Here is a 25,297-nt window from a genome sequence, read left to right on the forward strand (position 1 = left end):
CCCAAGTGCCTAGATTAGCATCTGCTATGTAATAGAAGCTCAATCTATATATGTGAAATACATTGAATGAATATCTCATTTAATCCTCAGAAAATTCACAAGTCAGGGAGGAAGATACTGTTCTTATCCCAATTTAACAGATGAAAGCAAGGCTGTAAGTTGCTTTGGTGCTGCATTTCAGGTACATTTTCAAGAGGCTGAAGAACCAGGTGGCTAAATCAGAACCCTTCTACCCAGTCAGCTGGGGTGTTGCTGGGGGCTTTGCAATTGAGAAGAATCCAGCAGTTCTAAAGATTTCACAGGCCCAAAGTAAACCAAGTAGTGCTTAAGCAATGTGGAACTTGGTGCTAACAAATTAAAGAAATAAAAGCAAGTCAGAAAATGTTAGGATGAGCAATTATTATTATCTTTAATAGGTATAGAGTTTTAGTTATGCAAAATGAAGAGTTGTGTGGCTGGATGTTGGTGATGACTGCACAACAAGCAATGTGAATGTACTTAATGCCACTGAACTGGACTTAAAAATGCTTGAGATGGTAAATTTTATGCTTGTATGTTTCCCCACAATTAAAATAAAATATAAAAAATAAAATAAGTGTTAACATTTAAACCATTGTTTATGATGTGTGTGTGGAGGAAGGAGGAAAAGGGGAGAAATAAAAGGATTAGGGCAATGAGAGTAAGAAAACACCTGAGATGAACTTTCATTTTCTTTCTTTTCTAACTCTGTGGCTTAGTACGGTTGCTTAGTCCCCTCTCAGCCTCAGTTTCCACATTGTCTGCAGTAAGTATGATCATAGTACCCACCTCTTAGAGCAGTCGTGAGGACTCATGGAAACAGAGTGAGAAGGGTCCAGCACAATGCCTCGTGCCTCAGGAATCTTTTTTTAAGGGGCATCCCTAATCAAATGATTAGGGAAAGCATCTTTATTCTTGCCAAACCCTTAATATATTGATTGGTCTTTTTAATAAGGCAGTGTATGTGTGGGATAAAGACCAAAGACACCAAAGTCAGTCAGAGACCACCTGTCACATCACCCCTTCTAGTCTCTGCTCAGATGGTATTAAGTAACAACCAGTCATCGCGAGCACAGATTTCTCAGTTCTTTAAGGTTGACACCTATGTCTAGATAATGCTGGGAAACCCCAACTTTTCACAAGCCCCAAACTAGAGACAGATTCAGTCCAGGTCAGCTTCAAAGACTTGACCTGGGCAGTGGTATTGATTTGTGTCTTTATTTTCTGACAGCGTGACCCCTGCGTTCTAACTCCTCCTTTCTTATTTGGGGCATTGAGAGGTAGATTTCTCCTGCTTCCCAAAAGAAACGTCACAAAGTCATAGCAAGTGTGCACACACCCTTATGCCACTGAGAAAACTATAAAGACCAAATGATGTTTCATGTCCTCTTTCCCTCCCCCTATGGGAACCTACATAAATTATCTCTTAGGAATTCTTGCATTCTCTAGGGACAGGTGTCCAGAAGCATCTGTCTTCAGCTGAAAGAAGAATTGTCACGTGGCAAAGGTTAAGATCTTGGTCTGGGGAGGCAAGATGGACTGAGGGTTATGTGGACATTGCTCAGTAAACATCCATTATTACATATCAGAGATGAATTTACTGGGAAGCTAGTGATGCTCAAGTTCATGGTCCCTCCCTTGCACAAGTCTCTTCCAAAGCCCTGGCAGTGTATTCTCATGTTTAGATTTTTTTAATAAGTTTTGCAAAAGTAAGATATTTCTATATTTCTTTAAAGAGCCCCTCCCCCACTCTTGCCCAATTCAGGCCCCACATTATCTAGAATCCACCCTTGCTGTGGTTGTTGAAATGTGGGCAGACAGAACCAACTGCAACGTGGCAGTTTTCAACACAAGGGGATGCAAGGGCAGATAGAGAGAGGAAAGACTCAGAGTGGGATGGGCCAAGAAATCAAGATGGAATGAATTCGCTGAAAATAAGAAGTGTCTCTGCAGCTGGGTTGTGCTAATGATGGGGCTGATGGGCCTCCAGAGAGTGGCAGATTTGGAAGCCAGCCCCTATTACCTCTGCAGTTTGTCTGTCTCGCCTGTTATATAGGACATTCTAGTAGGAAAAGTACTGCTTGAGTTCTTCAGGGCAGACTTAATGACTAATGTCTTTTAAGTCAAATTTCCTCCAAACAATAGGAGTTAAGGTTGTATATCAGAACCAGACATAAATATATTTGGCCATGGATTACAATAAAATTTACTGGTGCTAAAGATAATCAAACCATTTCACTTTCCATGTATTTTATTGTCTGAAAAAAGTGATATCACTCCTTGGAAGGGAGGAACATGACTTGCTTCATTTGCTATTCTGCTGGGAGAGAAAACCTCTGAAACTGAAGGCAACCGATGACTGTCATTTCTCCCCAAGTCTGCTCTCCACCCCCCAGCAAGGAAGACTGCCATCCCCGCTAGAAGGCACCAGCTCAGGTTGTTCCTTAGGCCTACCCAGGCTTTATAGCATGAAGGCTGTATTGCATTCCCTTTGCTGGCTGGTGGAAAGAGGCAAACTGTTGAGCAGATGTTGATTAACGGGGCCCAGATCACCGTGATCGGCATTTCAGTTTAAGTTTAGTGGGGCTTTGATAGTTTATACACAGAGGGCCTGTGTCTCGCCCGAGGTAACGAATGCTGCAACCTAACACTAGCATTGTCTTTTGGAGCCTCTGTGTCACAGTATTGAATTACATCGCACTGCCATGAAGGCTGTGAACCTCTGAAGACCAGTATTTGGTCCATGTCATATCTTAATTACTTTTTGATATAAAAGTACATATACAGAGCATGAGGGCAATTTTGAATGACTTAATAAACATTGAAGCATCTTGAAAACAGGCTTTTGATGGTTGCTGCAGCAATTTTTTCAACTTGCTTGCATGGGTATTAGCAAAGTTGCTTGCTTTTAAATACTGTTTTAAAAGAGATAGCCCATATTTTGTCAACAGACAGTATCTTGAATCAGTGTCTTACTAGTTGTGTGGACTGAGTCAAGTTATTTTTCCCCTGTAAACCTTAGTTTCCTTATAATAAAATGAGAACACAGAGTATCTTTTCCTAACAGAATTGTTATGAGAGTGAAATGAGATGATGAATATATATTTTTGTATGATTTTTATTATTTATTTATTTTTGAGATGATGGGTATTAACGGTATCCAGCAGGGAGAAGAAAAGTAGCCAGCAGAGAACATGGGACATAATAAATATTTGATATGTAATAGCCAATCATATTTATATATATGATCATATATATCAGGGGTCCCCATCCCCTGCCACAGTCCAGTTCTGGTTCGTGGCCTATTAGGAGCTGGGCTGCACAACAGGAGGTAAGCAGCGGGTGAGTGAAGATTCATCTATATTTGCAGCCTCCCCATCGCTTGCATTGCTGCCTGAGATCTGTTTCCTCTCAGATCAGTGTGGCATTAGATTCTTAAAGGAGCAGAAACTCTTTTGTGAACTGTGCGTGAGAGGGATCTAGGTTGTGTGCTCCTTATGAGAATTTGATGCCTGATTATCTGAGGTGGAGCTGAGGCAGTGATGCTAGCACTGGAGAACGGCTGCCAATACAGATTAACATTAGCAGTGTTTGACTGCACAACCTACCACCTTTTGGTTGGTGGAAAAATTGTCTTCCATGAAACTGATCCCTGATGCCAAATAGGTTGGGGACCATTGATATATATGAGTGGTATTTTTTCAGTAATATAATTGTAGAACTGCCGTGTTCCAACCTAGACTTCAATCATACATTTTCTCAAAATCAGGCTTAGTGGTTTGAAATGCAGTGTCTCTAGAATTTTTATTTTGAAGCCTTGAACTCAGTTTCCCCTGTTCAACAATGTTTGTTATCCTTAGTTCAATTCAAAGTAGATTCACCACTCTGGCCCATGTGTGCTCTTTGTCATTAAGCATTACCTGACATCCCCTAAAGAAATAGCCCTAGGTCGGGATGCAGATACTGAACAGTTTTATTAAAAGGCTGACTTTATATTATTCTCTTCTGTTTTTCCAAAAAGTATATAGCCTTAATCCTAGAAACCAAGTGGATATAATGATTGCCATATAATTGATAATTGTTAGCAAAGTTTAACTTAGTGGGAACTTGAAGGGAGAGGTTACAGGTGATTTAAGGCACACTTTTTGAATAAACAATCTCAGCCTATCAGAGACAGGACATGAGCTCCAGCTGTCCTGTCTGCCTCTTTGTATTCCCTAATGCACCTTTGAGGTTACAGTTTTGTTGCCTAGAATTTAAGAAGACAGAAATGTAAACTGCTTCAAGAACTTTGAAATTTTGGTTTTAAGGTGTTAGTCTGGTTAAAGGTTTGCTTAAAAAAAAGTGTCAACTACTTCTTAAGGAAGCCACCTTACATTGGGAAGGTGCTATATAACTTTCATTGTTATTTGATCCCCTTCATAGTCCCATTTGATCCCCTTCATAGTCCCATGGAGCCATCTGGGCAGCTATTATTACACCCAATTTTATAGAAGAGGAAGATGAAATCCCAAAGTGGTTAAATGACTTGATTGAGATCATGAGTTAGAAAAGCAATGGAAATCCAGTTTCTGACATCCAGTAAATAATAATAACAACAATAATCATAATGGTAAGGACATATGAAGGATCAGGAAAGTGTTTTACATGTCATCTCTTGTGCTATACGTAACCCAGGTGCCAGCTGAGGTCACCCTATCCTTTGAGATATAAATACAGCTTGCATGTTCTACCCCACATCCGGTAAGAAACCTCTCCCCATCCCTCCAAGTCTTCTTTTCTCAGGATGCCCTTCAGGTGGTGAATTTCCATCCCTGCTACACTGTGGAGGTCATTTGCACTCCTTCCCATTGAGTGCCTGGTTGTTCTGTTCACCCAGTCATGGAACATAGTCCCTTCTCTGTAATTTCCACTCTTACCACTCATACAAGGCATGTGGGACTGAGCAGCCTTTCTTGAGACTTTGGGGTGGGAGAGCAGGGCTTACATCCTAATAGGGCCCATAAGACAATAGAGTGTCAGGTTTCCCAGATCTGGAATGAAGCTGGTGCTGCCTCACCAGTGAGGCAGAGTGTTTCACCAGTTCCTTTACCCGCCCATTTCTGCAGCCTGCTGAGTGCTCAGGCTCCTCCCTTACCCACCTAACCACCTTTCTTCACACTGCCAGCCCCTCCACGCCTGAGCTGAGTAGAGTTCAGGCCCCTTGGTGCTCCTCTGCCTCCCTACAGACCACACCTCCAGCCTCTCACCTTTCCCACATACAAAGAACTATGTAATTAGTAGTTCACATTTCCCTACACAAGGGCCACATTTCTTCCAAAATGAAACTTAGGTGCCAGCTCTTAAAATGCCATTTTCTATCAGCTTTCTATAAATGCGTTAACTCTTGTGGCTGCCATAAGTGCCCTATGGGATAGGTATTATTATTATCCCATTTTACAGTTGATGAACCTGAGGGTCAAAGAGATTATCTAACCTCCTTAAGGTCACACAGAGATCTTATCTCTGTATGTCCACTGCACCGGGGTCATCAAATGTTTTCTTAAAGGGCCAGATGGCCTCCACTCAGTTCTGCCATTTGTAGCACTAAAGCAGGTCTAGACATTGGCTGGGGTTCAGTATATTTTGTTTACAAAAACAGCTGGTGGACTGGAAACTGGCCTACAGGCCAGAGTTTGCCACATTACCATATTGCTGCCTTTCCCCATAATACTGGCTCTCCATTTAATGTGTCTAATTTAAAACCTAAAATGGATTGAGAACAGAATCCATGGGGCCATATTATTTTAAACTCTTTTTGTTTTTCTGGATGAAAGCAACTTTTGTTTTTCATAGAGTCTTTTGTTTTTCAAACAAGTCTGCATTGATTGTTAAACCGTTCATAGGGCATCCATGACGATGCCACCTCTGAACTTGGTTGGAGACTTGCTGGGATTTCACAGTCTTGGTCAATGACACATTGCTAGAATTGTGTGACTGTGGTTTGCCCTTTCTTTTGAGCGAAATGGATGTGCATGCACTGCCCATATTTCTCTAAGTCTGAGTTTCTCTCTGGGGCCATGGGACCTAAGAGAGCATAGTTTATGCTCAATTTATTGTGTCTAAACAGCAGAGTTGCTGTTTTCTGCATCTTGGGACACTAATTCTGACAAATAAATGTGACTAGGTTAAATTTGTATATGTTTTAATGACTGCCCAGTGTACCATGTTGATGGAAGTCAACGTCCTATTTTGCCTGAGTCAACTTTCCCATGATATACTTTGTTTGTGCAATGGTCTCATCTCTGATCTCTGGTTCTCAAGATTGATGTTGAAAACAAAGATATTTTCTCTTTTCAAGGATGATTTAAAGAAACATTGAAAACTACTTTTCAGGGGTGTGTGTGTGTGTGTGTGTGTGTGTGTGTGTGTGTGGCAATTCAGTAACTTAAAAGTTGCCAAAGGTTGTCTCTCACCTCTTTCTCCTGTTTTTTTTTTTTCCCTTAAAAATACCTGTGCCAAGTTTTTTTTAGAATTAAGTTTTACTGCTGGCTTATCATGTAAGCCCCTGAAAATGGAGATTTATAATGAAAATGTTAAAACTACCTTAATCTGTTGGTAAATGTTTTCATTCTAGCACTTATCTGAGTTCCAAGAGGACCTTGGAAAATTATTCCTGGTTCTCTTGTTGAATCTACGAATCATGAGTTGCATTCCTTCTGAACAAGCAGAACAAAGTTCTGGTTCAGCCTACAACCCATAGAAGTGTCTCCTTCTGAGCTGTAAATAGGTCCACCTGCCTGTGTCTTCTTTTGGGCTAGGAGACACCTTAAGTACTTCTGCCTGCATATACCAGGGAATAAGTGGGGAAGGGGCTTTCTTCTGTCTATGAAAGCCTTATATGAGTTTTTTTTTTTTTAAATCTGCTTTCCTTATTACTTTAGAAGAATCAAGAAGATATTCCGGAGTATCTTCCGCAGACCTAACATTTCTGATGAGCAATTTACTGAAATGCATTTGGCACATGTGTATTGAGGGCCTACTATATGCCAGCTGCTAGGAATAGGGCCCAGAATGAGAGAGATGGAGTGTCTGCCCCCATGGAACTTTGTCTCGGTGGAAAATGACAGTCAATAAACAAAAGTCAGGCTGAGATTACAAGGTTAATGACTGCAGTTGCAGGGAGTGTCATGAGGCAGTGCAGGTGCTGAGGAATATAGGTTGGAGGTGTGGGAGAAGTCTCCCATGTCAGGGACATTAAAGTCTCCCTGTGGACGTGGCAATTCAGAGACATGGCCGGGGAGAAGACAAGATGTTTGCCAAGCCAGAGAGGGTAGGGTTGATGAGCTTGGCGGCTCAAGGACTTCAGCGTGACTGGAGGAAAAGGGTAGAGTTGAGAGAGGGCTGGCTGGGACTTATAGGAGAGGCATGAATTTCACACTTGATCCCAACACTTTCCTACCTCTTTTTGCATGTGAACCTGAGACGAGGCAGCCTCAACAATCCACCATCTGGCTTCTACCCTTGTTCCCTGCAGATCCTAGATCTAACTGGAGAGTGTCCTAGACTGAGACTGTCGTGCAGGATTAGCTCCTGGCGGTCATGGGCTCTGCCTCTCCCTTGAGTCTTGGTGGTATAACCTTTAGACCTATAATCACTTTTTACTAGGTCAGTCACTTTTAAAAATAATTGAGATATACTCTACAAACAGTAAAGTTCACCTTTTTTGGTGTACAATCTGTGTATTTAAGAAGTGCATGTAGTCATATGACCACCACTGCAATGAAGATTTACAACAATTTCATCATCCTGCAATATTCCCTCGTAGTCCTTCGCAGTCAACCTCACTCCCCCCCAGCGACCAATGATCTGCTGCTTTCTCCTGGCAGTTTTGCCTTTTGCACTATGTTATATAAATGGAGCCATAAACATATAGCCTTTTGGGTTTGGCATCTTTCACTGGGCACAGTGCAGTGGAGGTTCATCCATGTAGTTGTTGGTATGAATAGTCTGTTCTTTTTTATTGCTGTGTAGTATTCCATTGCATGGATGAACTGTACTTGTTTGTCCCTTCACTTGTGAAGTTTTTGCAGCCACTGTCACATTGGGCACCCCTTCACAGCAGTCTTGCCCGCATGGCTGTGGGGGCTTCCTACCAGCCATTCCTGCTTTCTCTGTGCCCTTCACATACATTCACTCCCAGTCAGTCTCATCTTTATCAAACACAAGTCAAGCCATACTGTCCCCATGCTCAAAATGTTAAAGACTCCACTGTCTTCAGAAATGAGGGTCCTTAGCATTCCTCAGGATGCTAATCTGGGCTATGCCTTCCTGGCTGGCATCATCTGTACACCACCCCTTCTCAACTCTCTCCTCCAGCCATTTGGAACTACTTCTGAGTAGTTCCATTTGGAACCCCTCTGTCCCTTTTGTCTCAGGGCCTTTGCACTGCCATTTTCCATGCTGATTCTTCAGATCTTCCACTTCTCTGCTCAGATGTCACCTCCTCCAAGAAGCCTTCCTGAGTACCTTTCTCTCATATAACTCAGGCCCAGATTCTGTCACTTTCTATTCCTTGACCTAGTTTATTATTATTTTTTAATAACACTTTGTACTTATCGCTGTTTGAAGTTACCTCATTTTATGTGTATTTGTCAACTTGTTTATTGACTATGTCCCCAATTGTACATAAGCTCCTCAGAGCAGGGACCTTGTCTGGGGTTTTTTTTTTTTTAACCAGGTCTGCAGAGATACCTGGTATAGTAGGAATTAAATATTTGTTCAATACTGAATAAATTAAAAATATATATAGCCGGGCTCGGTGGCTCAGCCTGTAATCCCGCACCTTTGGGAGGCTGAGGTGAGTGGAATGCCTGAGCCCGCAGGTTCGAGACCCGCCTGGGCAACTTGGCGAGACCTCATCTCTACAATAAATCAAAATGTGCCGGGCGTGGTAGCGCGTGCCTGTAGTTCCAGCTACTTGGAAGGCTGAGGCAGAAGCATTGCCGGAGCCCAGCAGGTCGAGGCTGCGGTGGCCGGGAGCGGCCACTGCACTCCAGTCTGGGTGACAGAGTGAGACTCCAACTCAAAAAAATAAAAAATAAAAATAAAAAAATAAAAATATATATGATCAAGCATACTGAGGAAAAAATGCCTTAATTATGAATGAAGAATTTTCCCTGTGCTGTCTTGAAATTGTTTGATCTTTACTGAGACTGGACCTGCAGAAGGGAATCAGAGGGAAGTGTTAGTAGTATGTAGTCAGACCAGTTTGAAAGAAATGCTTACAGGAGAGCTGTTCTTGAGCATGCTGTGGCCAATCTATGTTAGATACTAAAAAAATAAATATTAAAGTGGTGAGTAAATGAGTTGTTTAAATAAAAAAAGCAAGCACTGTGTTTAGAATTTGACAGACTTGTGTTCAAGTCCTACGTTTTCATCCTGTAGCAATGTGGCCCTTGTCAATAAATTAGGGTTTGTCACCAAACCATAGGGCTGTGCATTCAATCAGCAAACACAATGCCTGGCACTTGGAGACCTCCCTCTGGGTACACGGTTTCTTCCTGGCCCCTTTCTTCCTGAATTAAAAGACTGAGAGTTAGGCAAAGCACTGAAGGAAGAGAAGGCTTAACGTTTTAACTAAGACAAGTATTGAGAGCAGATTTGACTTGCTCATTTGAATATCACCCGAGTATCCTTAAGTCCTCCCCCCCTTTTTTTTGGGTTGTTCTTATTAATATGCTTTAAAGAAAACCACCAGGCAGTCCATTTAGGGGACTAAAAGGGATTCACCCCATGAATTGCAGGGTTATTGTGTTGCTTTCTTGGAACTCCACTGCACTAGGGTCCTGTAGTATGGAAACTGCTTCTTTTTGTGGGTACAATTCTACATCTGCAACTGATTGAGTCTGCACATGGGCTTGTACAGAAATAATTAGCCACTTGCCCCTTATTTTGAGGGTGCAAGTGGTCCCTCTTGCCCGCAATTACTGAGCCATGGAAAAGAGGAAATCTATGAGAGAGCCTGTGGAAATGTAAGCAGGAGAGCAAGCTGCTTTCATTTTAAAAAAATTATAGCTATCTTTTTCTTGTAAAAAAGTACCTGAAGGTATGTAAGTTGCCTTGGAACAGACCTACCAGAAACTTCTTGTACCTTTCCCTGGGTGTATACTTCAAATATTTCCCATAATTTTTCCGCTTACTTTTGTTCTGAGGATTATTTAAAAACACCATATACTTTAAGCGCTGCACTGCACTTGGATTCAGTCGGTTCATGCTACACATTAACTAATTATTAGCAAAGTATCTGTCTCATGAACTCTGATCCATTTTCCTCTGGAAGGATTTTTGCCACCTTGCAACAGCCCGTTGCCTTTTAATATACTTTGGTAGGGAATTTTGCGGTGACCTGCAGCGTGACACCTTTGGATACATCTGGATTTGGATCACTTATACCAAACGTGGCCTCTGATTAAGGACAGCATCCAGTGGTTTAGGGGACCCCAGGAGTTTGTTAACAAACTGTAGAAGTTATGGATGGCCATCCTGAAACATCTATCCATGAGATCTTGAAATTACACGTAGGGAAGCTGCCTCAGACAATAAAAGAACAAAACACATTCTGGATCTTAATAGGAAACAAAAGTGCATAAACAAAAGCAGACTGCTTCTTTAAATATCCGATTTCAGAACAAGACTAGCCTCCCAGGAAAGTTTAAGGCACCCAGGATTTAATTGGGAAAAGAAGCTCGGTTTACGTTTTCTTCAATGTCAGGCTAGCAGATGAGATTGAATTTTTGACACTTTAAAGAAGACAGACTCTTTTCCATTAGAGGAATGAATCTGGGGTCTGCCTCATTATTTTACTTTGTAAATTCTGTGTGTGCTGTAATCAGACCTCTGAAATGCAGATGGTTACTGCCGAAAGGAATGAACGACATTAAATTTTGAAAGGAAGAAAATGAGACTTTCTTAACCATTTCAGCTCATCTGTCCAACCCTAAGGTTTGAATCACAGGCCTGTAGGGTGACTGTTCCAAATGTTTTTGTGCTTCCACCCAAGATATTTAAGATTGCATGAAGTTCTTTTACCAGGAACTTGAGAGGCAGAGAATAAATGGAATTTGTTTCATTTATCCATTAGGATTTACCAGGTGTCATTATTTTTAATAGGCATTTGTTGTATCTTCAGCCCCCTTTTTTACTTTCGGCCTCTAATGGGTCCTAAATGAAGATAGGCTCTGGTTAGGATTGTTGTAACTGATGACTTCCACTGAAAGAGCCTCTCACATAGATGGAATCTTTGCATGCCTTTTACTTTCTCATAGAAGATGCTCCTACAAGATGCAAGGGGAGGAGGAACTGATTCTTTACCACTCAGCCCTCAGTCTCTGCACCCATGTTCTGTGGGTATCTCTTAGACGACAATAAATAATGCTTTTTGAATTCTCAGGTCTTTGAAAAATAAGTCCATTTAAGGGAGGCTAATGAGAGAATATTGCCAGTTTTTCTTGAAGAAGATGATGCTTGAAGGAGAAATGGGGATTGACTATTATTTTTCAGACTCAGTTTGATAGAAAAACATTTCTATTACAGTGCTTCTAAAATTCTAGGCCTTAGACTGCTCTATCAAAATCAGTGTAGCACTTATTAAAAGTGCAGGTTAGCAAATATCTCTCTGGACCTACTGAGTTAGCACCTCTGGTCTCGGCATCCAGGAATCTGCATTATCAGGTATTCAGATGATTCTTGTATGCAGTCAAATTGCGAGCCACATTATTTTGTATAATTTTCATATTTAAATAACTGAGTGGTTTTTTTTTGTTTGTTTTTTGTTTTTTTTGTAGATGTGTGGCTCATCACAACACAGTGAGTGATAGGAATAGATGATCCCTTTGGGATTCCTGACTGTATTTAGTTGTGTAAATCATCTGGCTGCTGGTGCCTCTCAGAGGTTGCTGAATTACATTCTTGTGGGCTTTTTGTCTGCCCACTCTTTTGTTCCAATGGAGTACATAACTCATTATGTCACAAAAAATTCTTGAGAAGGGATTTGACCTTAACCTCACGCAAACTTAATTTCCAGAGATCCTTTCATGCTTAGTTTTCAAAATATTTGAGATAAACATTAAAGATGCTCAGAGTTGCTGTATAACATTTGTGAAACTCAGACACAACACCATGGCTTTAGTCAGAATGACAGGTAAGATTATAGATGCCTGAAGAAATCCATCTAAAGAAAAGGAGAATCGGGGCACAGGTAAGATCTACCTTTGAGGTCCTGCCAGAGCCATTCAGAACTGGGCTCTGGAAGGTTAAGGCTGGGGTAAGTCTTTGCCAAGTGTAGGTAAAAATGCATTGTTTAAAAAATCAAATGTACAAATCACAGGAAAAAATACGTATTTAGAGAGTGCTCTTTGGGCAGGTTGTGCTCATGCGTGGAATTAAAGAAGTGCTACTGTTTGTTTACACTTCGTGATGTTTCTAAAATGAAAAAAAAAAGCACATTTATTTGTAAATATTGTCTTTAATACTTGCAGGTAAACAGAGTCCTCTTTTAGAGATAGCCTGTTGATGGTAAAGTACACTTTAATCACTAGTTCATTCAGCTTTATTCCAACTAAAAGAATTTTAACATACTGTTGGGTTATTTTATAGATTATATTAATAGGGAAGTATATACATGCCGAGCTTCAGTAATAATGTACATTTTTCTAATCTACCACAAAATGCATTCTGTAGCCACCTGAACTCTTGCTTTGGTGGTTTCTATTTCCAGCAAAGCACATGTTACTATGTTTTTGAAATGGAACATTTGCTGTAGGGGACAGAACATTTAGCATGAAGGATACTAAGCAATAACAAAATAAATTGTCTGCAAATAATGATGTAGGGTGCTTTGACACAATGTTTCTATTTTTCAGTATAGTAGTTCATCTCCCTGTCCTTCCTCTGGGTTTGTATTTGATTTTGGGAGAGAGAGTTAGGCTTTGTTTATTTAGGAAGTAGATGCAAGAATCCAAAAACGAACCACGTCCTAATCCTGCCCCCGGTGACTCTTACAACAACATGGTTGGGAGACTTTTTGAAATGCTGTCTGTTCTTAGGAGGAAAATTTCTGCCATATGAGTATTTTATCCTATTAACTATTTTTTAAATTAAATGAAAGAGCATAGATACTCTTTAATTTGGAAAATAGTGTCTTGGGTACTAGTTAAAGGGCTGTCATTTTTTTCTACATGAATACATTCTTCTAATCTCAGATTTCATTTCTACTATTATTTCATTTTTGAACTCAAAGGAAATAAATCTCTTTTTAAATTCCAGTCATAAGTTTCAAATATTTAACTCATAAAATTATATAATCTCTTGAAAAAGTTGAAGACCGTAGCCAAATTTAGAATTCAAAACAAGGACTATAGACTAAAACATAGGACTAAACAAAGACTAAAACAAGGACTAAAACATAGGACTAAAACATAGGACTAAAACAAGGACTAAAACATAATTCTTTTAAAAATTCTTAAAACTCCAAGAACACAGTCAAAATTGTGAAAAGACATCAACTTGAAGTAATTTAAATAGCATAATTTTATAGCTGTCTTAGAGTGACCTTCAGAAAATATTTTCCCAAACAAATTTTCTCTTAGATGATTCTTTTCAACAAAGTTTGAAGAACAAACTCTCTTGAAGTGAATTGTTTTCTTTGATGTTGTTCTATTCTTGCAAATTCCAGAGGAAAGAATATTTGGTTTTAACTTAAGATAATGAGAGTAATTTTCCTTTGAGAACTAGGTTTTTGGCCGAATTGTAAAGCCTGTCTGCAGGTGAGATTTAATTTAATCCTTTGAGTACTTAAGAAGCATTCCTGAGACAGTGGCCAAAAAAGTGACAAGATTAGCACTGTGTTTATTGACAGTGTGTGAATTAGAAAAGACTTTTATCCCAAAGAGTTTAATGATTTTTTTTTAGTGATCTTAATGGCAAATCTTAATTACTAAAATATACATTATTGAAATAGTCAAAGATTAGTTGATGCACTTAAATTTTAAAGTTACTAGCAATTGAATTGTAGCCTAGGAATTAAATAGCAACAAAGCAAGCCTGAAAGGCAGGTAGTATCTTGTCAACTAAATTTTAAGTTTAGAATAGAGTTAGAGAGTGGAAAATGAATGTATCTGTATTAAAAGGAAATGCAACAACAAAAATCTGCAGCAAATCAGTAATATATTTGTAAAAATAAGAGTCATCTATATGTGGTTTTCATGAGATTTTAAAGATCTTATTTTTTTCTATTTGTGCTATTATTGCCTTTTTAATTCCTCTTTTTTTTTTCTGAGTGTCTTGTGTGTTCCAGTAAGCAGACCAAGTTTTCTGATGTCAGATGCTATTTGAATAAAGAATAAATGGTTGAAACTTGATCCCAAAGTTATATAACATACATAGCTATGAACTTCTGATAAAATTAGTGTCATAAAATATTCCTAATCATTTCTGTTCAATGTGTGTGCAAATGTACTTTTGCTACATACAATGATTCTCTTGTGCATACCTTGTGTTTTCTTTTATGGGGGGGTCCAAAGTATTTTAAAATTGGAATATTTTGCACACTAAATTTGATGGGTTTTAAGCTTTTATGTAGAAGACAAACAAAAATAAATTTTCCTTCTGACTCTCATGACATGTAGTAGAAATAAGTTTATACTGTATTAGGAGTTTTTCCTTTTTAAGAGACTCTAGACCTCTTAGCTACCCTGCCATCCTCTCAATCAGCTTAGCCATGGTTAGTAAACCATGAATATCTTGTCCACAACAATCACTTATTAATATTTTTATATCATGAATATTTCTAGATGCTCCCTTGGATTTGCCTATTATTTTATCATTCCTGAAAAAGGAAACAACCTTTTCCAGGATGTTTCATTTTAGAACAATTTGGGATGTTTTAAATTTACTGCCTATTCATTTTATGTCTAAAGGAAAAATTACACAAAATTCCATACTATTTGGGAACATGCTGTCTTGGTTAGGGGTTGGGATCACATTTTAAAATTAGTTTTAAGAGAAAGGAAATCATATAAATGCTCTGGAATTCAGGAAAGAACCAAGCACGGGAAGTTGGCACTTTTATTTTAGAGTCCCTTATCCATTGGAGTCAGACTGCTGACAATAAAAGAGCATTCTAGACCTTTAAATATTGATTATGCACTTTGGGGAGCTGTTTTCTTTTCTGCTTCCCCTGTCCACTTGAATTGAGGCTTTAGTAGCGCTTACATAGTGCAGTATCTCAAATATTCCACAGGGTGTCATGATGTGGTTGTTTGTTCTCAGGAACACTACTTAGTAGGAGGTAATTTGAGCCAAGGCTCATCTATTGTTTAAAATGACTGGTTCATTTTGGTTTCCGCCAAGGAATATTTACTGACGACCTACTACAAGCCAGCCCTGGACGGGCAATGCGGATCTTAGCGGTATCAGACAGGCTCTCTTCACTTTGTGTCTGGCATTTCGGTTAATAGAATGTTAATCAATACAGTGAGTTGGCTTGAGTTTGGTTGAATTTATTTCCTATGTAGTTTCATGCCATTTGGAAATGAATCTCAAATGGAAGATCGGGCTTTGCAAACTACTCAGTTTCCCAGCTAGACTCTGGTTCCCTTCCCTCCATCATATAGTAGAAATGGGTCCCTTTGTGTCCTGGTATAGAAAGCAGACGGAGAGTTCCTGCTCTACAAGGCTCCTGGGGTAGTCTTGGGGAGGTGGAGGCAAAAGCTGGAGACTCTGGAGTCAGGCTGAGTGTGATTCCTCACTTTTCCATTCATTCACTGGGTCACCTAAAACAAGTTACTTTACTTTTCATTTTAAATTGTTGATGGGAGTTTTAAGAGTAAATGAAATAATCCTTTTTGTGGGGGTTGGAGTCTCACCCCATCACCCAGGCTGGAGGGCAGTGTCACACCTCACAGCCACCCCAGCATCAACCTGCTGGGCTCCGGAGATCCTTCAACCTCAGTCTTCCAAGCAGCTGGAACTTTAGGCGCGTGCTATCATGCCTGGCTAGTTTTTGAAAATAATCCATTTTTAAAAGCACTTGGTGGCTTCTAATTCTGAGACAAGGTGGCATAAACTTACTTTTACTTGCTCCTTCCATCTAAATACAGTTAAATACCTGAAAATAATTCAACAGGCAATCATAAAAGAATTTTAAAAAGCAGGGAAGAATAATGTAGCTTGGCAAGGGACCTCAGGACTTGAAGAATGGCATCATAGTGAGTTCCCTGGGTTTTTTTCTGTCTCCCATATGTCTGACTGGGCTTTGGAGAGTCCTGAAACTCCGAACTGCCAGCAAAAGTAGATGGAAGGAAGGAATGAGGGAAAGAAGGAAGAAAGAAAGGAATGAAAGCAGGGAGACCGTGAAGAAGGAAAGGAAGAAGGAAAGAAAGAAAAGAAGGAAATACCTACTTTCTTTGCCAAAGAAGTGGGAAAGAAGAAGCCCAGCTGGGACTTAGAGATGGCTCAGTCTTCCCAAAAATGTTGTCAGCAGAGTCCCCATCAAGCCAACCCATTCCCCTTCTCACATCCTGCCAGAAATGGTGGGTTCAAGCTGTCCACAGCAGCTTTATCACCAGAACTAGGGCCCATCCACAGCTCCAATCCCCTGGTAGCAGAGTGCCTCTCTGTCCCTAGCAGTGATGTTAGCAACCCAAGGAGGTCAGTCAGAACCCACATACTGAACCAAACAGGAGACTGTCTGTTAAATAAAAGATGAAAATAGAAAAAACAACAATAGTTTCTTATGCATATATTTAAGATGTCAAGATACAATAGAAGATCACCTGCCATACCAAGAAAATCACCCATTATACCAAGAAACCTGTCATAGAAGAAAAATTACTATTTTAATGAGAAAAAGACAACTGAGATGAATCAGATATTAGAATTATCTACAAAAGCTTTTAAACAATGATCATACAATTGATTGAATGAGTAATTACAAATTCCCTTAAAAAATAGAAAACCTTACTGGAAGGATTCAACAGTTAAGTGGAAATGGCAGAAGATAGAATCTGTGAATTTGAGGACAGATCAATAGACCTTAATCTGAACAACAGAAAGAAAAAAGACAAGAATTCAAGTGAATAGAGCCCAGGGACCTGTAAGACAAAATATATAACTTTCGTATCACAAAAATTCAAGAAGTAGCAGAGAAAAAATATGAAGATAAAAATTTTGAAGTAATGGCTTGAAATTTCCAAATTTTGAACCAACAGATTCAAAGAGATGAGTGAATCCCAAATATGATAAGCTGCCCAGAAATATACACCAAGACATGTCGTAATTAAGCCTCTGAAAACTAAAGATAAGTCTTCAAACAACCAGAGAGAAATGACTCAATAATTATAGGGAAACACCAATTCAAATGACAGTGGATTTCTGATCTGAAGCCATAAAGGTCAGAAGAAATTAGCCCAACATTTTTCAAGTGTAGAACAAAAGAAAATGTCAACCACAAATTCTCTGTCTGGTGAAACTCTCCCTCAGAGATGAAGGGGAAATAAGGAATCCTCAGACAAGGGAAAACTACAAGTATTTGTCACTAATACATATGTATCTACCCTTAAAGAATGGTTCAAGGAAGTCCTTCAAGCAGAAAGGAAATAATAACAGAAGAAGGATTGGAACTTTACAAAGGAAATAGAAATAGTGGAATGGAAAACAACGCCACAATAGTATATAAACTATAAATAAAATAGGCTATCCTTTTCCTTGTGAGTTTCTTAAATAATATTTGATGGTTGAGGCAAAAATTATAATAACGTCTGTTGTGGTGCTCAATGTCTATGTTTGCTTTGCTATGCAAAAGCTTTTTAGTTTGATGGAATCTCATCTGTCTGTTTTTCCTTTTGCTGCCTGTGTTCCAGGAGTTTATTTAAAAAAACATTGCCCATTGTCAAGAGGCTTTTCCCTTATGTTTTCTTCTAGTAGTTTTATAGTTTGAGTATAGTTGAGTAGTTTTATAGTTTTATGTTTTCTTCTAGTAGTTTTATAGCTTCTTGCATTTACGTTTTTAATCCATTTTGAGTTGGTTTTTGTATGCAGTGTGAAATAAGGGTCCAATTTCATTGTTCTGCATATGGATATCCAGCTTCCCAACATCGTTTATTGAAAATACTGACCTTCCTTTATTGTATGTTCTTGGCAATTTTGTAAAAGTAATCAACTATAAATTCATGGATTCATTTTTGGAATTTCTTTTCTGTTCCATTGGACTATATGTCTGTCTTTATGCCAGCACATTACTGTTTTGATTATTATAGTTTTGTATTGTATTTTGAAATCAGATAGTGTGTTGCTTCAAGATTTGATTTTTGCTCAAAATTGCTTTGACTACTCAGGTCTTTTGGGTTTTTTTTTTTTTCTATTTCTGTGAAAAATGCTTTTAGAATTTTGATAGAGATTTATTTGAATGTGTAAAATGTTTTGGGTTTATAGATACCTTAACAATATTAATTATTCAAATCCATGGATATGGGATAGCTTTGCATTTATTTGTGTTTTCTTCAATTTTCTTTTTGTTTTCAGGGTGCAAGTCTTTCACCTCCATGGTTAAATTTAGTATTGTATTTATTTTCTTGTAGCTATTATAAATGGAGTTGTTTTCTTGATTTCCTTTTCAGATAGTTTGTAGTCAATGTGTAGAAATGCTACTGATTTTTGTATGTTGACTTTCTATCCTGCAACATTACTAAATTTGTTTATTAGATCTAATAGTTTTTTTTTTTTTTTTTTTACTGGAGTCTTTAGGATTTTCTGTATATAAGATCATGTCATCTGCAAACAGAGACAATTTCACTTCTTCCTTTTTGATTTTGATGCATTTTATTTCTTTCTTGCCTAATTGCTCTAACTAGGATGCCAAGTACTATACTGAAAAGAAGTGGCAAGAATGGGCATCCTTATCTTATTTCTCATCTCAGAGGAAAAGCTTCCAGCTTCTTACCATTGAGCATGAAATTAGCTGTGGGCTTGTCATGTATGATTATTATATTGAGGTACATTCATTTTATACCTAATTTGTTGAGAGTTTTTATCATGAAAGGATGTGAAGTTTTATCAAGTGCTTTTTCTGTATCTATTGAGATGATCCTATGATTTTTTCATACTTCATTCTGCTAATGTGGTGTCATATTCATTGATTTGCATATATTTAATATCCTTGCATCCCAGGGAATAAATCCCACTAGATCATGATGTATGAATCTTTTATCTAATTAATTTATTTTTGAGTCAGAGTCATACTCTGTTGCCCAGGCTAGAGTACAGTGGCACTCTCACAGCCACCTCTACCTGCTGGGCTCAGGAGATCCTTCTGTCTCAGCCTTCCTAGTAGCTGGGCCCACAGGCTTGTGCCACAATGCCTGCCTAATTTTTTACTTATTGTAGATATGAGGTCTTACTAAGTTGCCCATGCTGGTCTCGAACCCCTAGGATCAGGCAATTCTCTCACCTCAGCCTCCCAAAGTGCTGGGATTGCAGGCATGAGCCACTGTACCTGGCTGTATACATGTTGAATTCCATTTGCTGGTGTTTTGTTGAAGATTTTTGCATGTATGTTCATCAGGGATATTGCCTTGTTGTTTTTTTATTGTTTTTGTTTTGTTTTGTTTTTTTGTAGTGTTTTTGTCTGGCTTTGGTATAAAGGTAAGGCTGGTTTTGTAAATGAGATTGGAAGTGTTCTGTTTTAGCTTGTTTATGTTGCTATAACAACATACCTGATACTGAGTAATTTGTAAATAACAGAAATTTATTTCTCAAAGTTTTGGAGGCTGGGAAGTCTAAGATCAAGAAGCTGGCATCTGGTGTGGCTGCTCTTAGCTTTCGTGATGACACCTTGAATGCTGCATCCTCCAGAGAGGAAGAATGCTGTGTCTTCCAAGGCAGAGGACAAAAGGGCAAAAAGGACCATACTCTTTCTGTCAAGCCCTTTTATAATGGCATTAATTTATTCATAAGGGCAAAGCCCTCATGATCTAAATACCTCCCAAAAGATCTCGCCTCCCAGTACTGTTGCACTGGGGTTTAAGTTTCCAGCACATGAATTTTGGGGGACACATTCAGACTATAGCATGTTTCCTCCTCTTCAGTTTATTTTTTAGAAACAGGGTCTTGCTCTTTTGCCTTGACTGGAGTGTAGTGGAATTATCATAATCTCACTGTAGCTTTGAACTCCAGGACTTAAGTGATCCTCCCAAGTAACTAGGACTACTGGTGTATAGTACCACACCTGGCTAATTTTTTATTTTTTGTAGAGATGGGAGTCTTACTGTGTTGCCCAGACTAGTCTCAAACTTCTGGCCTCAAGCAGTCCTACTGCCTCCCAAAGTGCTGGGATTACAGGTATGAGCCACTGAACCTGGCTGTCTTCAGTTTTTTGGGGAAGAATTTGAGAAAGATTGACATTAATTCTTTAAATATTTGGTAGAATTAACCTTTGAAGCAATCAGGTACTGGGCTTTTTTTTGCTGAGAGGTTTTTGATTACTGATTCAAACTCCTTACTTATTATTGATCTTAGATTTTCTACTTCTGTATGTTTCAGTTGATGGGTGTATGTTTCTAGGAATTTATCTATTTCTTTTAGGTTATTCAATTTGTTGCCATATAATTGCTCATAGTAATAATCTTTCATGATTTTTTTGTATTCCTGTGGTATCAGTAATATCTCATCTTTCATAGTATCAATTATAATGTCTCATCTTTCATTTATAATTTTAATTTATTTGAATTTTTATCTTAATTTTTTAGTTAGTCTAGTTAAAGATTTGCCAATTTTTTTATTGTTCCACTTTAAAAAAATTATTTTAATTTTAAAGATGTGGGGTACAATTCAGGGTTAGGTATACCCTTGTTAATGAGGTATGCCCCTCCCTCCCCTGACAGTTTCCCACTACTGCCAATCTCTTTCTTACAGTATTATGATAATTGTTCAAGGTTTGCTTATGAGTGAGAACATATGGTACTCTGTTCTTTGTTTCTCTGATAGATCATTGAGTATGATAGATTCTAAATCCATCCAAGTTGCTGCAAAGTTCATATATCTATCCTTCTTTATGGCTGCATAATATTCCATGGTGTATATGTACCACATTTTTTTTTTTTATCCAGCCCAGCTTCGACAGGCAGTATGGTTGGCTCCATATTTTTGCTATGGTGAATAAAGCTGCAACAAACATGTGTGTGCAGGTATCCTTTTTGTAGAATGATTTGAGTTCCTCCAGGTATATTCCCAATAGGGGGATTGCTGGGCCATATGGAAGGTCAATTTTTAGTTCTTTCTGAAATTGCCACACTGTGTTCCAAGGAGGTTGCACTAGTTTGCATTCCCACCAACAGTGTAGAAGCATTCTTTTTACTCTGCATCCTCTTCAGGATCTGTTGTTTGTTTTATTAATGATAGATTTGTCAATTTTTTTATTTTTTCAAAAGACCAACTCTTTGTCTTATTTGTTTTTCTAGACTCAATTTCATTTGTTTTTACTTTTCTCTTTTTTATTGCTTTCCTTCTGCTAACTTTTGGCTTAGTTTGTTCTTATTTTTCTGATTATTTGTGATATGAATTTAAACTGTTTATTTGATACCTTTCTCTTCTCTTAATGTAGGTATTATCACTATAAACTTCCCTCTTAAAACTACTTTGGTTGTACTTTGTTGTGTTTCCATTTTTATTTGTCTCAAGATACAGTTTTATTTCCATTTTGATTTCTTTCTTGTCCCATTGGTTGTTCAGAAGTATGCGATTTAATTTCTACATATTTGTGAATTTTCCAATTTTCCACCTGTTACTGATTTCTGGTTCATACTATTGTAACTGGGAAAGATAACTGATATGATTTGTCTTCTTAAATTTATTAAGACTTGTTTTATGGCCCAGGATATTCTGGGAATGTTCTGTGTGCTGTTGTAAAGAGTGTGTATTCTGCTACTTTAGGATGAACTGTCCCCTATATGTCTGTTAGGCCCATTTGATCTATAATGTTATTCAACTCTGCTGTTTGCTTATTGGTTTTCTGTCTGGATGGCCTATCCATAGTTGAAAATGGAGTAGTGAAGTCTTGTGTCATTTGCCTAATATATTTAGGTGCTCCAACATTGGGTGCATATATATATTTACAATGGACAATTGTTTTATTCTCTTGATGCATTGTTTTTTATCATTATGTAGTGTTGTTCTTTGTCTCTTATGACAGCTCTGACTTAAAAAGTCAATTTTGTCTGTTATAAATATAGCCACTCCTCTTTTTTTTTTTGGTTATCATTTACATGGAATATTTCCTTCTATTCCTTCACTTTTATCCTATTGGGTCCTTTAAGCTAAAGTGAGTCTTGTGTAGTCAGCATATAGTTGAATCTTATTATTGTTATTTTTTACTACTGCCATTTTGTTAATTCTTTTCTGCTTTGTAGATTCTTTGTTCCCTTTATTTCCCTCTTGATGTTTTCCCTCTTGATGTTTATTTCCCTCTTGATGTTTGTGATCTGATAATTTTTTTGCAGTGGTATGTTTTAATTCTTTTATCTTTTGTGTATCAACTATAGTTTTTTTCTTTGTGGTTGCCCTGAAGCTTACATATTACATCTTATAGTTATAAGTCTATTTTAAGCTGATACTGACCCAACTTTGATCACATACAAAAACACTGCACTTTAACTTCTCCCCTGCTACATTTTATGTTATTGATGTCACAGTTTACATCTTTTATATTTTGTATGTCAATTTGTAAATTATTGCAGCTATAGTTATTTTTAATAGTTTTGTCTTTTAACTTTTATATTAGAGTGAAAAGTGATTTATCTTTCACGATTACAGAAGTAGAATATCCAGATGTGACTATATTTTTACTGTTACAGTGAGTTTTGCATTTTTTATTTATTTTCATGTTGTTGATAGCTAGCACCCTTTCACTTCAACTTGAATAACTCTCTTTACCATTTCTTGTAAGGCAAGTCTGATGGTGATGAACTTTTTTTTCTAAGTTGGAGTCTCACTCTGTCACCCAGGTTGGAGTACAGTGGCATGCTCACAGCCACCCCAGCATTGACCTGCTGGGCTTTGGCAATCTTTCTGTCATAGCCTTCCAAGTAGCTGGAACCACAGGTGCGCACTACCATGCCTAGCTGTTTTTTTATTTATTGTAGAGATGATGTCTCACCAAGTTTCCTGGGTTGGTCTCAAACCCACAGGCTCAGGCAGTCCACTTGCCTTGGCCTCCCAAAGTGCTGGGATTACAGGCTGAGCCACTGAGCCTGGCTGGTGATGAACTTCTACAGCTTTTGTTTGGGAAAATTTGATCTCTTCATTTCTGAAAAACAGTTTTGCTAAGTACAGTATTCTTGACAGACAGATTTTTTTCTTTCAACACTTTTAATATAATATAATGTAATAATCATTCCACTCTCTCCTGGCGGGCAACTTTTCTTCCTTTTTTAAAAAGATGTATTACTTAGCTTCTGAATATTTAACGACAGGGTCTCACTATGTGGCCCAAACTGGACTTGAACTCTTGAGCTCAAGTTATCCTTACACCTTAACCTTTTGAGTAGCTTACAGTTCAGTTGCATACCACTACACCTGACTGGGCCTGGTTTCTGTTGAGAAATCCTCTGATAGTCTTAAGGAAGTTCCCTTATATATAATGAGTCATTTTTTTCTTATTGCTTTCAAAATCCTCTTTTTCTTTGACTTTTGGCAATTTAATCATATTGTGTCTCAGTGAAGACCTCTTTTTATTTAATCTGTTTGGGATTCTTTTGGCTTCATGAACCTGAACCTGAATATTCATTTTCCTCTCTAGATTTGGGAAAAATCTGTCATTATTTCTTTATAATCTTCTGCCCCTTTCTCTCTACTTCTTCTATGGCAGCCACAATGTATATATTGGTTTGTGTGATGGTGTCCCATAAGTCCCATGGGCTTCCTTTTTTCTTTTTGTTCCTTTGACTAGGTAATTTTATATGAACTGTTTTGAACTCACAAATTCTTTCTTTTGCTGGATTAAATCTGTTGTTGAAACTTGTCTTAGTTTATTTGTTTTTCTATAAAGAAATAACTGAGGTAATTTATTTTAAAAAGAGGATTATTTGGCTCATGGTCTTGCAGGCTGTATAAGAAGCATGATTCTGGCATCTGCTTTGGTGAAGACTTCAGGGTGCTTCCACTCATGGTAGAAGAGGAAAGGAGCTCTCACATGGTAAGAGAAGAGGCAAGAGGGAGAAGAAGGAGGTGAAAGACTCTTTTAAACAACCAGCTCTCATGAAAACTAATACAGTGGGAACTCTCTCATTACCACAAGGACAGCACCAAACCATTCATGAGGGATCCTCCCCCATGACCCCCAAACCTGCTATTAGGCCCCACTCCAACATTAAGGATCAAATTTCAACATAAGATTTGGAGGGGTCAAACACACCAGACTATAACAAAGCTCTCTATGGAATTTTTCAATTCATTCATTGTATTCTTTAGCTGCAGAATTTTTTTTTTTTTTATGATTGGTATGTATTTCTTGAACATTTAATTTACTCATGTATTGTATTCCTAATTTCATTTAGTAGTCTATCTCTGTTTTCTTATACCTTAATAAGATTTTAAAAGATGGTTATTTTGAATTCTTTTTCAGTCAATTGGCAGATTTTCATTTCTTTAAAGTTGTTTGTTGGCACTTTAGTTTGTTCCTTGGTTGGTATCAAGTTTGCCTGATTATTCATGATCCTTGTGGCCTTACATTTTTGTCTGCACATTTGAAGAAGTAGATACCTTTTCTAGTCTTTCTTACAGCCTGGCTTCAGCAGGGAATGACCTTCACCTATCAGTTTGTCCAGAGATTTTGGAGGGGCCAAAGAGTGAGATCTGTGAGCAGGCTTACTACTGAGGTCCTTGGGCTGTCTGGACTGATACTTGGGTACAAGAACCAACCTGGTTCTTTGGTATGTGGGAGTGAGCCTGGAACCTGGGTCTGCATGGACAGACCTGGCTCTGAGTCTATGGTATGGGCCTGAAACCTTGGTCATTGGGGGTGAGCCTGGATCTTATATCCATAGGGTTCAGACTGGTATTGGGGTCCATTGAGGAGGGACTGGTAACTGGGTCTGTGAGATACCTCCAGTCTGTGTCCATGGGGGACAACCTGAAGCCTGTGTTCATGGGGACTGACCAGGATTGGAGTGACTCTGATGCCTGGGTCCACAGGGATGTGCCTAGTCCTGAGTGTGCAGGGACCAGCTTGATGCTGGGCTTCATTGAG

The 25,297-nt window shown here is 38.4% G+C and overlaps 1 protein-coding gene across 1 annotated transcript in view; it reads left to right on the plus strand.

The window, feature by feature from the left end:
• ERC2 (ELKS/RAB6-interacting/CAST family member 2) overlaps positions 1-25,297 on the plus strand; it is a 477,557-nt gene that overhangs the window by 412,707 nt on the left and 39,553 nt on the right. The window lies entirely within an intron of this gene.

The sequence above is a fragment of the Carlito syrichta genome, unplaced genomic scaffold (assembly GCF_000164805.1).
Source record: "Carlito syrichta isolate Samal-C Ts95f unplaced genomic scaffold, Tarsius_syrichta-2.0.1 Scaffold309583, whole genome shotgun sequence".
NCBI lineage: Eukaryota > Metazoa > Chordata > Mammalia > Primates > Tarsiidae > Carlito > Carlito syrichta.